We start from the raw sequence: 12,632 nt of genomic DNA, 5'->3' as shown, positions 1-12,632 counted from the left end.
AAAGCACACTGTGTACAGGTGTGTGTCTAGTTTCTAGAAACATGATGTGTACAGTTGTGTGTCTAGTTTCCAGAAGCACACTGTATACAGTTGTGTGTCTAATTTCCAGATGCACACTGTGTACAGGTGTGTGTCTAGTTTCCAGAAGCACACTGCATACAGGTGTGTGTCTAATTTCCAGAAGCACACTGTGTACATGTGGTTGTCTAGTTTCAAGAAGCACACTGTGTACAGGTGTTTGTCTCGTTTCCAGAAGCACACTGTGTACAGCTGTGTGCCTAGATCCCAGAAGCACACTGTGTACAGGTGTGTGTCTAATGTCCGGAAGCACTCTGTGTACAGTTGTGTGCCTAATTTCAAGAAGCACACTGTGTACAGGTGTGTGTCTTGTTCCCAGAAGTTCAGTTTCTGCAGGTGAGTATGTGTTTGCCTGTGGACAATTCACAAAGATTTGTCTACTCCTTCCAGCATGTGATGATGTCATGCAACTTTACGTTAGATGAAATGATTCTCGTCGTTTGGCCCACACAGGTGTGTGTCCACTTTCCAGTACAGGTCTTTCAGATATGTACCAGATTTCCAGCAGGCAGCTCTAATAGGTCTATGCCACTCTCAATTATTGCACATGCGTGTTTGATTACTAATAGTTCAGATTTTGCAGGTGTGTTTCCACTTTCCAGTGAACAGTTTATGTAGATATGTGTCTGTTTTCCTGTGGTACAGTCCTGCCAACGTGTGTCCCTTTCCAGCAGTCAATTTCAAACAGGTGAGTTTGCCCTCTTCCAGTAATACAGTCCAATTAAGTGTGTACCAGATAAAAGTCGAGGTTTCCTGCTGTCAGTAGATTACAGTACCTCATGCCCAGGATCTCTTGAAACTGTTCGGTCCAGAAATGCAGATAAGATAGGCTTTACGTTGGAAAGGAGTCTATGTTTGATTGAGGTGTAGACCAACTCTCTGCACTATCTTGGAGAGAGTTTGGAGGTGGAGGGGGATGGGAAGGCGAGGGGGAGGAGTACCTTGAGAGTAGCTCAGAACCCACACTTATGTCGTGCTGCCTAATTGCCTGGCCCAGACTGTCATGACAGGCATTATTCCTCTTTAAAACAATCCCTTCTTAGTGGAAATCCTATGATGAGAAAATGCCCTGCAGCAGAGGAAAGGCCAATGCTGGTACCAATTATGTTGTTTTGCCTCAGGACAAAGGCACAGTCACTTCACTGAGTGCAAGTATCTACTATGGAGATACCCAGTGCCCGGATTCAGGCATCCAGTGCATCTATAATCATGGCACTTCTCTTTCCCATGAGATGTAACAAGGATTTTGAGCACATTGTATTATATGCCTGATCTGACTCTGCCTTAGAATCACCAGACACACTGGGATGGACAACATTCCTCCTCAGGCAAAGCTCATACAGTTCTCAGTAATGGTACACACAGGACAAAAGATTGATTGTAGTGTTAAGAAGGTGTAAATAGCTCTCGGGCGTGCAAATGCCATGACAACCAAGACATGAAAAATGATATCACTAGGTAAATAGGCAGATGTGTTACAACTGGATTGTCAAACAGACTGTTCTTCAAAGGACAGCAATCTACATAGCTAAACAGGCCAGCCATGCTGATCTGTTTTACATGGGCATGTAGTTGGACCGAAGGGTCTGTTTCCATGCTGTACATCTCTATGACTCTGTGACTCTAATATTGACATGCTGAGATTCAAATATCTTGTGTGTACCTGGGTTTACATGACAAACATTTTACTAACATCCCTGTGACGTCTAAATCAATCTAGAAGATGTCTGTGCACAAGTGTTCTGTATGACATGTGTAACACACAATGGTATCCAGCAGACCTTGATGACAGTTAACATGGCTGCTGCATCTGGTGGAGAAAGTGAGGACTGCAGATGCTGGAGATCAGAGCTGAAAATGTGTCACTTAAACTGCACATCTCTGGACTGTGGGAGGGAGCACACGCAGACACAGGGAGAATATGCAAACTCCACACAGGCAGTCGCCTAAGGGTGGAATTGAACCCAGGTTCTGGTGCTGTGAGGCAGCAGTGCTAACCACTGAGCCACCATGATGCCTTAAAGATGTTTGAAGATATTCAGATTAGGGGGATTGGCTGTGCTAAATTGCTCTGTAGTATCCAGGGGTGTGCAGGCTAAATGGGTTAGCCATGGGAAATCCAAGGATGCGGGTGGGTATGGGTGGGATGCTCTTCAGAGGGTCAGTGCTGACTCAAATGGCTTTTATCTGCACTCTAGGGATTCTATGAGTCTGTTCCACCCTTCAGTGCAATCATAGCTGATCTGATTATGCTCAACTTCACTTTCCAGCATTTTCCCCATAATCCTTGATTTCTTTAATGATTAATTCTTCGTCTGTCACAACCTCTTTCAGCAACAGCTTTGAACTATATGAATAGTAAGAATAGAACTGTATGAATATATTGACTGTAATATCCAATCTAGTTTATAAAGCAAGTTCTTTTCAGGGAATTAATATTTGGTCAGACATTTTATTGTCTTGTAATTTTTACATGTAGTGCTCTCAAATTTATGAAACTGAGCGCTGACAATGTTTCATTCTGTGACTTTTTTGTGGTTAAATTTTATGCTGCTTCGTGGAATCTTTTTGCTCAATTGGAATTTTTCCTAAAAGGTTGAAGTTTTCTGACTTCCTGTCTTTTTTCTTTTTCCATTCTATCATAACTGCGCACCATTCCCTAAATGACAACATCATTTTGTTTGCTCCACTGTCCATAAAGGAAAACAATCCAATATCAGTAACTTCCAGAAAAACCCAAAGTGACTAAGAAGCTTACACAGAATCTACAGCTATGCAAGTGTCAAAATATGAAAACCTGCTTTCGGGAATTGTGCACTAAAAGCTCATTTGCCTTGATCTATGATTTTTCATCTTTGTTTCCATTTAATGACTAGGAGGATATCAGGAATGTACCCAAGAAAGCCATGAAGCTGGGAAGACTGTAAATATTTCTAGTTTGCAACATAGTTTACGGAGTTGATCATTAGTGGAGCAGATTCAATCTGAGGATTATTGATGACCAGAAACACATGGGTTCATTTTAATCTTGATGAAGACAGTAAATGCAGTTTCATGCATGAAGCAAGCTCCTAATAAGATATCAACAAGTAAAGCATAGGTGTAAACAGGGCAATAAGTTATTCAGTGTCTTTTCAAAAATATAAGGCTATTACAAACAGGAGAAGGAATTGACTATTTAAGGCTCACATAGGCACATTTTTAGCATCTCAGGCTATTGAGGGATATGGGGAATGGGCAGAAAGTGAAGTTGAAGTTCAGAATAGCAATGATTATATTTTATCCATGGAGTCAGGCTTAACAACCATTTCATGTTGTCCTGCTCCTATTTCCTATGAAAAAGCAAGGCAGTGTGATTAATTGAATTATTGTTTCAAAAAGTTGGCTCAGGTATGAATGGTTGAATGCCCTTCTTCTGTGTTGTAAAATAGGCGAGGTTCCACACCAGTATTTCTGGCTGTTATATTTGACTATGATATGAGTGTGTGTGAGCTAATATGACTCAGGTTATCATTAATTAAGAGGTCTTAAGTCAGACTGTCATGATTCCTATGGATGGCAAACAAATTTTCTAAATATTCTATACTTTTAAAGAAAGATTGACTTGTTAGCACTGCATTGTTCCTTCCTTTGGCTGGTGACATATTTTTATATTGGTACATTTGTTACATTTGAGTTTGAGATATGCACAATAGGCATGGATGCTCCTGAATAATTCAGAAACCAAAAGGTACTTAAATGTAATTAATATTCTTAATTGCTGCTTTCTTCCTGAACTATAAACATGTTGCTAATGCTTTAATCTTATGTATTAGAAAATGGGAACCTTCATCCACTAAAGCTGACGTTCACAATTTGTAGCATTATTTCTGGAACTGCTACTTAAACCATCAGGAAATATTGCCTAATGTCCAAACATTAATTTATAATTAAATAATTAAGGGCTGTCAAGATTAATATGCAAGTACTGACTGTCCTGGGAACTCCATGACCATTTGGTTGATCAGAATCTAATGTAAGTTACTCCTGGCACACCTCAAGAAATTGCTCACTCATATCCTGAGAGTGGGCCATCTTGAGAACTGGCAAAGTGAAAGAAGTATGGAGAATAAAGCTCTCCTTTGAAAACATCTTTCAGAGTTTAATATAGCTCACAAGAATTTGTGGGATCCTGACAACAGCTAGCATTCAGAAGGTTGCACCTCAGAGTGCAGTTGAGGAATAAACACAAACATCCCCCAACTGATTTGGTGTATTTATACAATGAGTCACTGAGCAAGCAAATCAGAAAGGATCCAAATTTTATCCTAATTCTGTATTAAATTATCTTAGCCGGGATAGGGCTACAGCAGTAGCCTTTAGCATCCTAGATTTAAAAGGAAAAGATTGATGAAGAGTCCCACACCTGATTGCAGGAGAGTGAGACTTGCAAAGATGCTTATTTATGGATAGGAGATGCAGATGGGATAAGGCTTGGTGCTATATGAATAGAATAGAATAGCAATTTATTGTCACTTGTATTTATGAAAATACAGTGAGATGTATATAAGTTGTCGCAATTCAGCACCATTTTAATAATGGAAATTCTAAAAAGAAGTAATTAAGACAAAGTTAAGATAAAGTTCAACTTTTGTTCCATCCACAGCTCCTGGGTTTCTGGACTGGCTGCAGGATGCTACCTCTGAAGCTGTCCCTCAGGCCGCCAAAGCAAAGATTTCCAGACCAGATCCACTGTGCCGCCACCGCCAAAATCAACACTGAAGCCACTGCATTGCTGCCAGAGTAAGGAAGGACAGATCAGATCCACCACGCTGAAGCCACTGCCACTTCAGTTGCTGCTTGAAGCAGCCACATTGTCGCCATAGCAACAAGGAACGAATCCGAATCACCAAGTTGCCGCCACCATAGCCACCGCTGAAACCACTGCACTGATGATGAAACCTTTGATAAAGCTGCAGGTGCTATGGCCGTGAGGAATGGACTTCCTGAGCCACCAGGCTGCCACTGCCGCAACAGGCCCTCGCAATCACTTTCCTCCACCACAGCCGCAGAAAAGAAGCAAAGGTGAACTTTGCTACAAAGGAGAAATGAAGAAACAAAACAAAAAAAAAACAAAGAATAATGTGGCCGCCTATGTAATCTGAAGCAGGAGTCCAAACATTTCCTACCCTCCCATCACCTCCATCTTGAAAAACAAAACCTGTTACTGTTCAAGCCATTGGCATCCTCATGTGAACAATGGTTGCTTAGGCAAGGTGCTGGAGCTCCAGCAGAGTGAATTTTCATGGGGTTTTACCAATCTCTTATGACAATTTAGAAAAAATAACAGAAAGCCTTAGAAGTAAGAGTGTGGGAGAATTATGAAGAAATGGGAAGGTGATGATCTAGCGGTATTATTGCTAGGATATTAATCCAGAGACTCTGGCTAACTGGGTTCAAATCGCACAATGGCAGATGTTGGAGTTCGTGTTCAATAAAGGAAAAAATCTGACATTACGAGTCTAATAATGATCATGCAACCATTGTTGATTTGTGGGGCAGGTTCATCCGGTTCACTAATGTCATTTAGGGAAGGAAGTCTGCTGTCCTTTCGTAGTCTAACCTACATGTGAGTCCAGACCCACATCAATGTGATTGGTTCTTAACTGCCCACTTGGCAATTAGGGATGGACAACAAATGCTGGTCCAGTCAGTGAATATTAAACATTACATTTTAAAAAACCAAATGACTCATGTACTCAAAGGATCGCAAATTCTTACCATTTTCTATGATTTATATTTGAGCATTATCTTTCTGTATTGCATCTATTCTAATGTGTGGTTGGTGTGGGGTGTCATGAGGGGGCCAAAAATGTGAAAGAGAAGGTGAATTTGAGGAGAAATAAAATGAAACTGTTTAACTCCACAGGAATTTCTTTCTTCGTCCAAGAAAATGATGGGAAGAGGTCAAATAAATGCAAAAGAAAGCAATCATTTTAAGCAAGTCAGCTGCCAAAAAAACACAGCCCAGAAGCATTAAAGATGTAAATAAAAATCAAAATTAAATCTTATGATAATCTGCAGATGAAAGTAAGTTGGATTTTTTTTGGAAAGAAAGCAGAGTCAATGTTTTGGGTCCATTGACCCTTCTACAAAACTGAAGAACTTCCATTCTGAAGGATTGTTGGATTCGATACATTAACTTTGTTTTCTCTCCACAGATGATGCCAGACCTGAGTTATTTCAGCAATTTTTGATTTTGCTGCTGAATTTCAATATCGACCATTCTTTGGTATTCTGTTTAAATTGGATATGTTGCTTGTTGAACCTCAGTGATTTCTCTGATCAAGTCTGCTTCCCTTTCTGGTACAAGTCAGATTGCATACTTATGTAATGCCCATTCACACACACACACACACATACACACATGCACACGCACAGACATACAAGGCATTTCACTTGGGCACCACTGACACGCAGTGGGTGGAATATTCCCTCACGTTTAGAAAACAATGACTCTGATTGTGAATTTTCAGTGTAATGCAAATCCTCCTGCAGTTTCCAATCTTTCTTCCAGTTGTAAACAATATTGAGACACATTGAAACATAAAGGAAGTTATTGTGCTTCTGGTGTCTGGACAAGAGCCTTCAAATCCATGAATCCTAATTAATTCAAGGTGTTGGCATCAGAGTGATACTTTATTATATGTGTATAAGGGACAAATATCCATAAATGTCAGACTCTGGTGTACAGCTCTGGTGTCTTCTACATTGCAGCTCTGGGTTTGAAATTTTGATCTAAGCCTGGTAAATTTCCCAAGTGCTATAAATGAAGGGTGAAAAATGAAGTTGTATACAGTTGCAACCAGATTCTACTCATCCACTGAAGCAAGAGCCTTCCAATGAGAGGCCCCCTTAGGCAGATCTATCACTTGCTCCCTTTTGTAAATACAGGGATACTCAGGCTTTCTTGATAAGTTCAATCAAACTGTGATAGAACTATTAAAAGCTCCAAAATGCAGGAGTGAAACTCTTAATGATATAGCCCAGGAACTCATTTTGAAAGATGGAGATTTTGTTGCTCTGGTCTTGTTTAAGATCTCCTGTATTGTATCTGAGTGGCATGGTATCACTACAACCTTCAGGGCATCTGTCAAGGTGGCCACAGTTACAGGTGTCAGCAGTGTTAACCAAGTACACTAGTGACTTTATTGCCTGCTTGGGTTGGAGTAGTGTATAGGCATTGTCACCATAGACTCTGTTTGATGTTCTGGGGTCATGGGTTTGAATCCCACCATAACAGAGGATGAAATTTGAATTTAATTGATTAAAAAAAGTATGAAATTAAAAACTGGTATAATAGTGACATATGGCTGGTTAACTAAAGTCCTTTTTTTTTCTTTAGGGAAAGAAAGTCCTCACCCATGTTGCCTACATATAACTCCATACTCACAGCAATGCAATTGATTGTTAACTGTCCTCTGAAATGTCATGTCAAGCTACTCAGTTGTATCAAGGTGTGACAAATTCTAATAAAAGAAATGAAACTAGATGGACCAACTATTATCAATCAAGACACTGAACAGCATACACAGCCCTACTGACCCTGGAAACTCTTCACCATTAACATCTGGGGACTTGTGACAACATTAAAAGAACAGTGTCTCAGACTAGCAATCAAAAACTTACATTTTCTTACTGACAGAATCACACCTTACATAAATTGTAAGGCAACACCATCGCCATCCCTTGCTATGTCAGAACTCAAGAATTTAGAACTCACTGGATTTGAAATATTAATTCCGTTTCTCGATCCACAGATGATGCCAGACCTGCTGAGTTTCTCTAATAGGTTTGTTTTTTGTTTGAGTCCTCAACATTGACTCCAGACCCAGTGAAGTATCATAGCGACTCAGTACTGACCACCCTTCAACTGATGAAGCAGTGTTCCTTTTTTTTTAGAAGAATACAACGCAGTACAGGCCCTTCGGCCCTCGATGTTGCGCTGATCCAAGCCTACTATCCTATAGTGATCTAACCTACACTAGCCCACTATCCTCCATATGCCTATCCAATGCCCGCTTAAATGCCCATAATGAGGGAGAGTCCACCACTGCTACTGGCAGGGCATTCCATGAACTCACGACTCGCTGAGTAAAGAAAACTATTCATGTTGAAAACTATTTGGAGGACTCACTGAAGGTGGCAAGGGCACAGGATAGAGTTTGCATATGGTATGACCATAAGATCATAAAATATCAGGACAGAATTAGGCCATTGAGCCCATTGAGTCTGCTCCACCATTTAATCATGGCAAATATTTTTCTCAACCCCATTCTCCTGCCTTTGCTCTGTAATTTTTGATTCCCTTACTAAACAAAGACCATCTCTATCTTAAAGACACACAATGACCTGGCTTCCACAGTCTTCTGTGGAAACAAGTTCCACAGATTCAACTTCTTGAAAAAGAAATTCTTCCATATCTCAGTTATAAAGGGTCATCACCTTCAGTTTAAGGCTGTGCCCCCAGGTCCTAGTCTCCTACTATTGGAAACATCTTCTTCATTTTCACTCTATCGAGGCCTCTCAGCATTTTATAAGTTTGAATGAGATGCCCCTTCTTCCTCTAAACTCCATCAAATACACCCTCAGAGTCCATAAGACTATAAGAAATTAGGCCATTCAGCCCATTGAGTCTGCTCCACCATTCTATCATGGCTGGTAAGCTTCTCAACCCCATTCTCCTGCTTTCTCCCCAAAACCCTTTATTCCCTTGATATTCAAGAACCTAACTATCGCAGTCTTAAATATACTCAATGACCTGGCCTCCACAGCCTTCAGTGGCAATGAATTCCATAGATTCACTACTCTCTGGCTGAAGAGGTTTCTCCTTATCTCCGTTCCGAAAGGTCTTCCCTTTACTCTAAGGCTGTGCCCTCAGGTCCTAGTCTGTCCTACCAATGGAAACATCTTCCCAACATCTACTGTGTCCAGGCTATTCAGTATTCTGTATGTTTCAATTAGATCGCCCATATCTTTCTAAACTCCATTGAATATAAACCCAGAGTCCTCAAACGTTCCTCATGTGTTAAGTTCTTCATTTCTGGGATCATTCTCGTGAACCTCCTCTGAACACAATCCAGGACCAGTACATCCTTCCTGTGCTATGGGGCCCAAAAATGCACACAATACTCTGACCAGACCCTGATAGAGCCTCAGGAGTACATCCCTGCTTTCATGTTCAAATTCTGTCAAAATAAATGCCATCATTGCATTTGCATTTCTAACTACTCACTCACCCTGCAAATTAACCTTGACAGAATCCTGGACTAGAACTCCCAAGTCTCTTTGCACTTCAGAATTCTGAATTTTCTCCCCATTTAGGAAACAGTCCTTGCCTCTATTCTTCCTACCATGACCTCACACTTTCCCACATCGTACTTCATCTGTCATTTCTTTGCCCACTCTCCCAACCTGTCCAAATCTTTCTGCAGTCTCCCCGCCTCCTCAATGTTACCTACCCCTCTACCTATCTCATGTGACAAGCCCTTCACTCCCCAAATCATTCTTATGAATCTCAACAGGAACCTCTCTAAGGTCAGCACATCCTTCTTCAGATACAGGGCCCAAAACGGCTCACAATATTCCAAATGCGGTCTAACTAGAGCCTTATACAGCCTCAGCAGTACGTCCCTGCTCTGTATTCTAGTCCTCTCAAAGTAAATACAAACATTGCTTTTGTCTTCCTAACTGAACCTACATTTTAACTTTAAGAGAATCCTGAATTAGGATTCCCTTGTGCTTCAGATTTCTGAAGTCTTTCCCCATTTAGAAAATAGTCTATGCCTTTATTCTTCCTACCAATGTGCGTAACCTCAAACTTTCCCACATTGTATTTTACCTGCTACGTCTTTGTACACTCTCCTAGCCTGTCCAGGTCCTTCTGCAATCTCACAGCTTGCTCAACACTACCTGTACCTTCACCTACTTTGTGTCATCTGCAAACTTAGCAAACATAACCTGAGTTCCTTCATCCAGATATTTCAATGGTCATCAGCAAGAGTGGCTCCGTGACACCACTACAGACCAAGATGGTCAAGTTCTAAAGGTCATAGCTGCTGGACCGGCCTGGTGCACTTGGTGCAGGAACTAATTAGAGAGAAAAATATACTTCACCCATATACCTGTCACAGATGCATCTGTCCATAACTGAAATCCTTGGAGAGAGGAAGTCCCATGTTCGCATTGAGGATACTTTCCACTGTGTTGTGTGATGCTACCAGTGTGCTGAACATAACAGATTTCAAACAAGTCTAGCAACTAAAGACTGAACATTCATGAGGCAGTGTGGGCCATTAGCAGCAGAATTGTATTCAAACACAATTTATAAGTTCAAAGATCTGAATATCCTGCATTTTACCAATACCACCAACCCTGACTCAATGAAGAGTGCAGGAGGACATGTTAGGACTAACATCAGAACAACATATGAACATAAAAAATAGGAACAGGGCCAGGCTATTTCGCCTTTAAGGCTGCCTTGCCAATCTGTAAGATAACGGCTGACCTGTCCCAGGCCTCAACCCCTCAAAGCCCTCAACCCCTTGATATTTCAGTCTATCTACCTCCTGTTTAAATACGTTCAGTGATCTAACCTCCACAACTCTCTGTGGTAGAGAATTCCAGACATTCAAGACACTCAGTGAAGAAATTGCTCTGCATCTCAGTTTTAAATGAGTGTCGTCTTATTCTGTAACTATGTCCCTAGTTCAAGATACCCTAGTAGTGGAAACATCTTCTCAACATCTACCCTGTCAACACCCCTCAGAATCTTGTATGCTTTAGTAAGATCAGCCCTCATTATTTTCAATTTTAATGAATAAAGATTAATGAATAATATTTAATGTTTCTTAATAAGTCAATCCCATCATCTCACGAATCAGCCTAGACATTTTTTTGAACTGCCTCCAAAACCTGAAAATCCTTTCTCAAATACAAGGACCAAAACTGTACTCAGTACTAACACCTCGTACAGTTGAAACAAGACTTCCCTAGTTTTAAAATCTGACCTCGAGCAATAAAAATCACAATTTAATTTGCCTTCTTAATTTTTGCTCCCCCTGCATGTAATGTTTGTCTTTCATGCACAAGAACTCCCAGATCTTTGTACACCACTTTGTTTGGAATCTCTGTCCATTTAAATAATAATCTGCCTTTTCATTCTTCCTACCAAAGTGCATGACCTCAAACTTTCTTACATTGAACTCCATTGTCCACCCACTCAGCCCATTGATAATTCTTTATTAACTTCCTTATTTCCTTATATTCCTTATATCCTCCTATGTATTTTTGTAAAATCGGCAAATGTGGATAAATTACACTTTACCTCCATCCTACAAGTTATTAATACAGATAGTAAATAATTGAAGTACCAGAACTGATCCTGGTTGCATAACGCTAGCTATGTCTTTCCAGTCTGAAAAAGATCCATTAAGACCAATCGCTGTGTATAAACTAATCTCAATCTATGCTAATATATTTCTTCCTAAATTAGCTCCTACCTGTGCAATAAATTTTTATGTGGCACTTTATTGAATGCCTTCTGTGAATACAATTACATCACACCTTTATTGACTCTACTTGCTATATTCTCAAAGATAGACCTCACTGAAATCCAGTGAGCTGTGGAATATTTTGACCACTATCTCTGCAATCACTTCCTTTAAGAACTTTGAATGCAGGCAATCAGGCCTCGGTCACATTGGTGCCTTCAAACCCATTGGTGATTGGGACTGTTACAAGACTTTTCCTCCCATTAACACTTCGCTTATCTCAAATTTTTGGGATGTCTGCTGTGTCCTTCATCATGATCACTGATGCAAAATATTGCTTTAAGTTAACTGTTATTTCCTGCTCCACATTATTAATCCTCCATTGGCATTCTCTAAGTGTCGTGCAATTGTTTTGGCGAGACTCTTTCTTTTTTTTTAAATAACTGTCGAAGCTCTTGCTGTTGTTGATATGTTTATTGACATCAGGGGTACATATAAAATCAACCTGGAAGCAACAACATAGTACATTTATATGAAAAACAGGCAGAAGCTGCATATGATAGACAGATGCAAGTGATTCTACAGATAAGATCTTAGATCTGTGGCCTTGCCACATCCAGTCATGAGTGATGATGAACAATTAAAAAAACTTATTGAAGGAGGAGCATCTAAAATAGCTCCAGTCTCAATGATGGTGGAGCCCAGTACAAAAAAAAAGGCTAAAGAACAGATAGATTTTTAAATCCCAAAAACATAGATTCACAGATTCACAGAATTGTTATGGAGGCCGTTTAGCTCATTATGCCTGCACTGATTCCGTTACCTAGTGCCAAGCTCCTGCCTTTTCCCCATATTTCTGTACACTATTGGTTAGGCCACTGTTGGACTATGGCGTGCAATTCTGGTCTCTTTCCTATCGGAAGGATGTTGTAAAACTTGAAAGGGTTCAGAAAAGATTTACAAGGATGTTATCAGGATTTGAGGAGTTGAGCTACATGGAGAGACTGAATAGGCTGGGGCTGT

At 40.4% G+C, this 12,632-nt stretch overlaps 1 long non-coding RNA gene across 1 annotated transcript in view; it reads left to right on the top strand.

The window, feature by feature from the left end:
* The window catches only part of LOC148150489 (uncharacterized), a 165,701-nt gene extending 160,203 nt beyond the window's left edge, over positions 1-5,498 (top strand). The window contains exon 3 of the long non-coding RNA XR_015756865.1: positions 4,724-5,498. This is a non-coding gene — a long non-coding RNA (uncharacterized LOC148150489). The remainder of the gene's footprint in view (positions 1-4,723) is intronic.
* Positions 5,499-12,632: the final 7,134 nt, after the last annotated feature.

The sequence above is a fragment of the Chiloscyllium plagiosum genome, unplaced genomic scaffold (genome assembly GCF_037043375.1).
Source record: "Chiloscyllium plagiosum isolate Xiang-an unplaced genomic scaffold, Cpla_swu_hap1 HiC_scaffold_4, whole genome shotgun sequence".
Classification (NCBI taxonomy): Eukaryota; Metazoa; Chordata; class Chondrichthyes; order Orectolobiformes; family Hemiscylliidae; genus Chiloscyllium; species Chiloscyllium plagiosum.
This window is presented reverse-complemented; position numbering and strand designations above follow the sequence as displayed.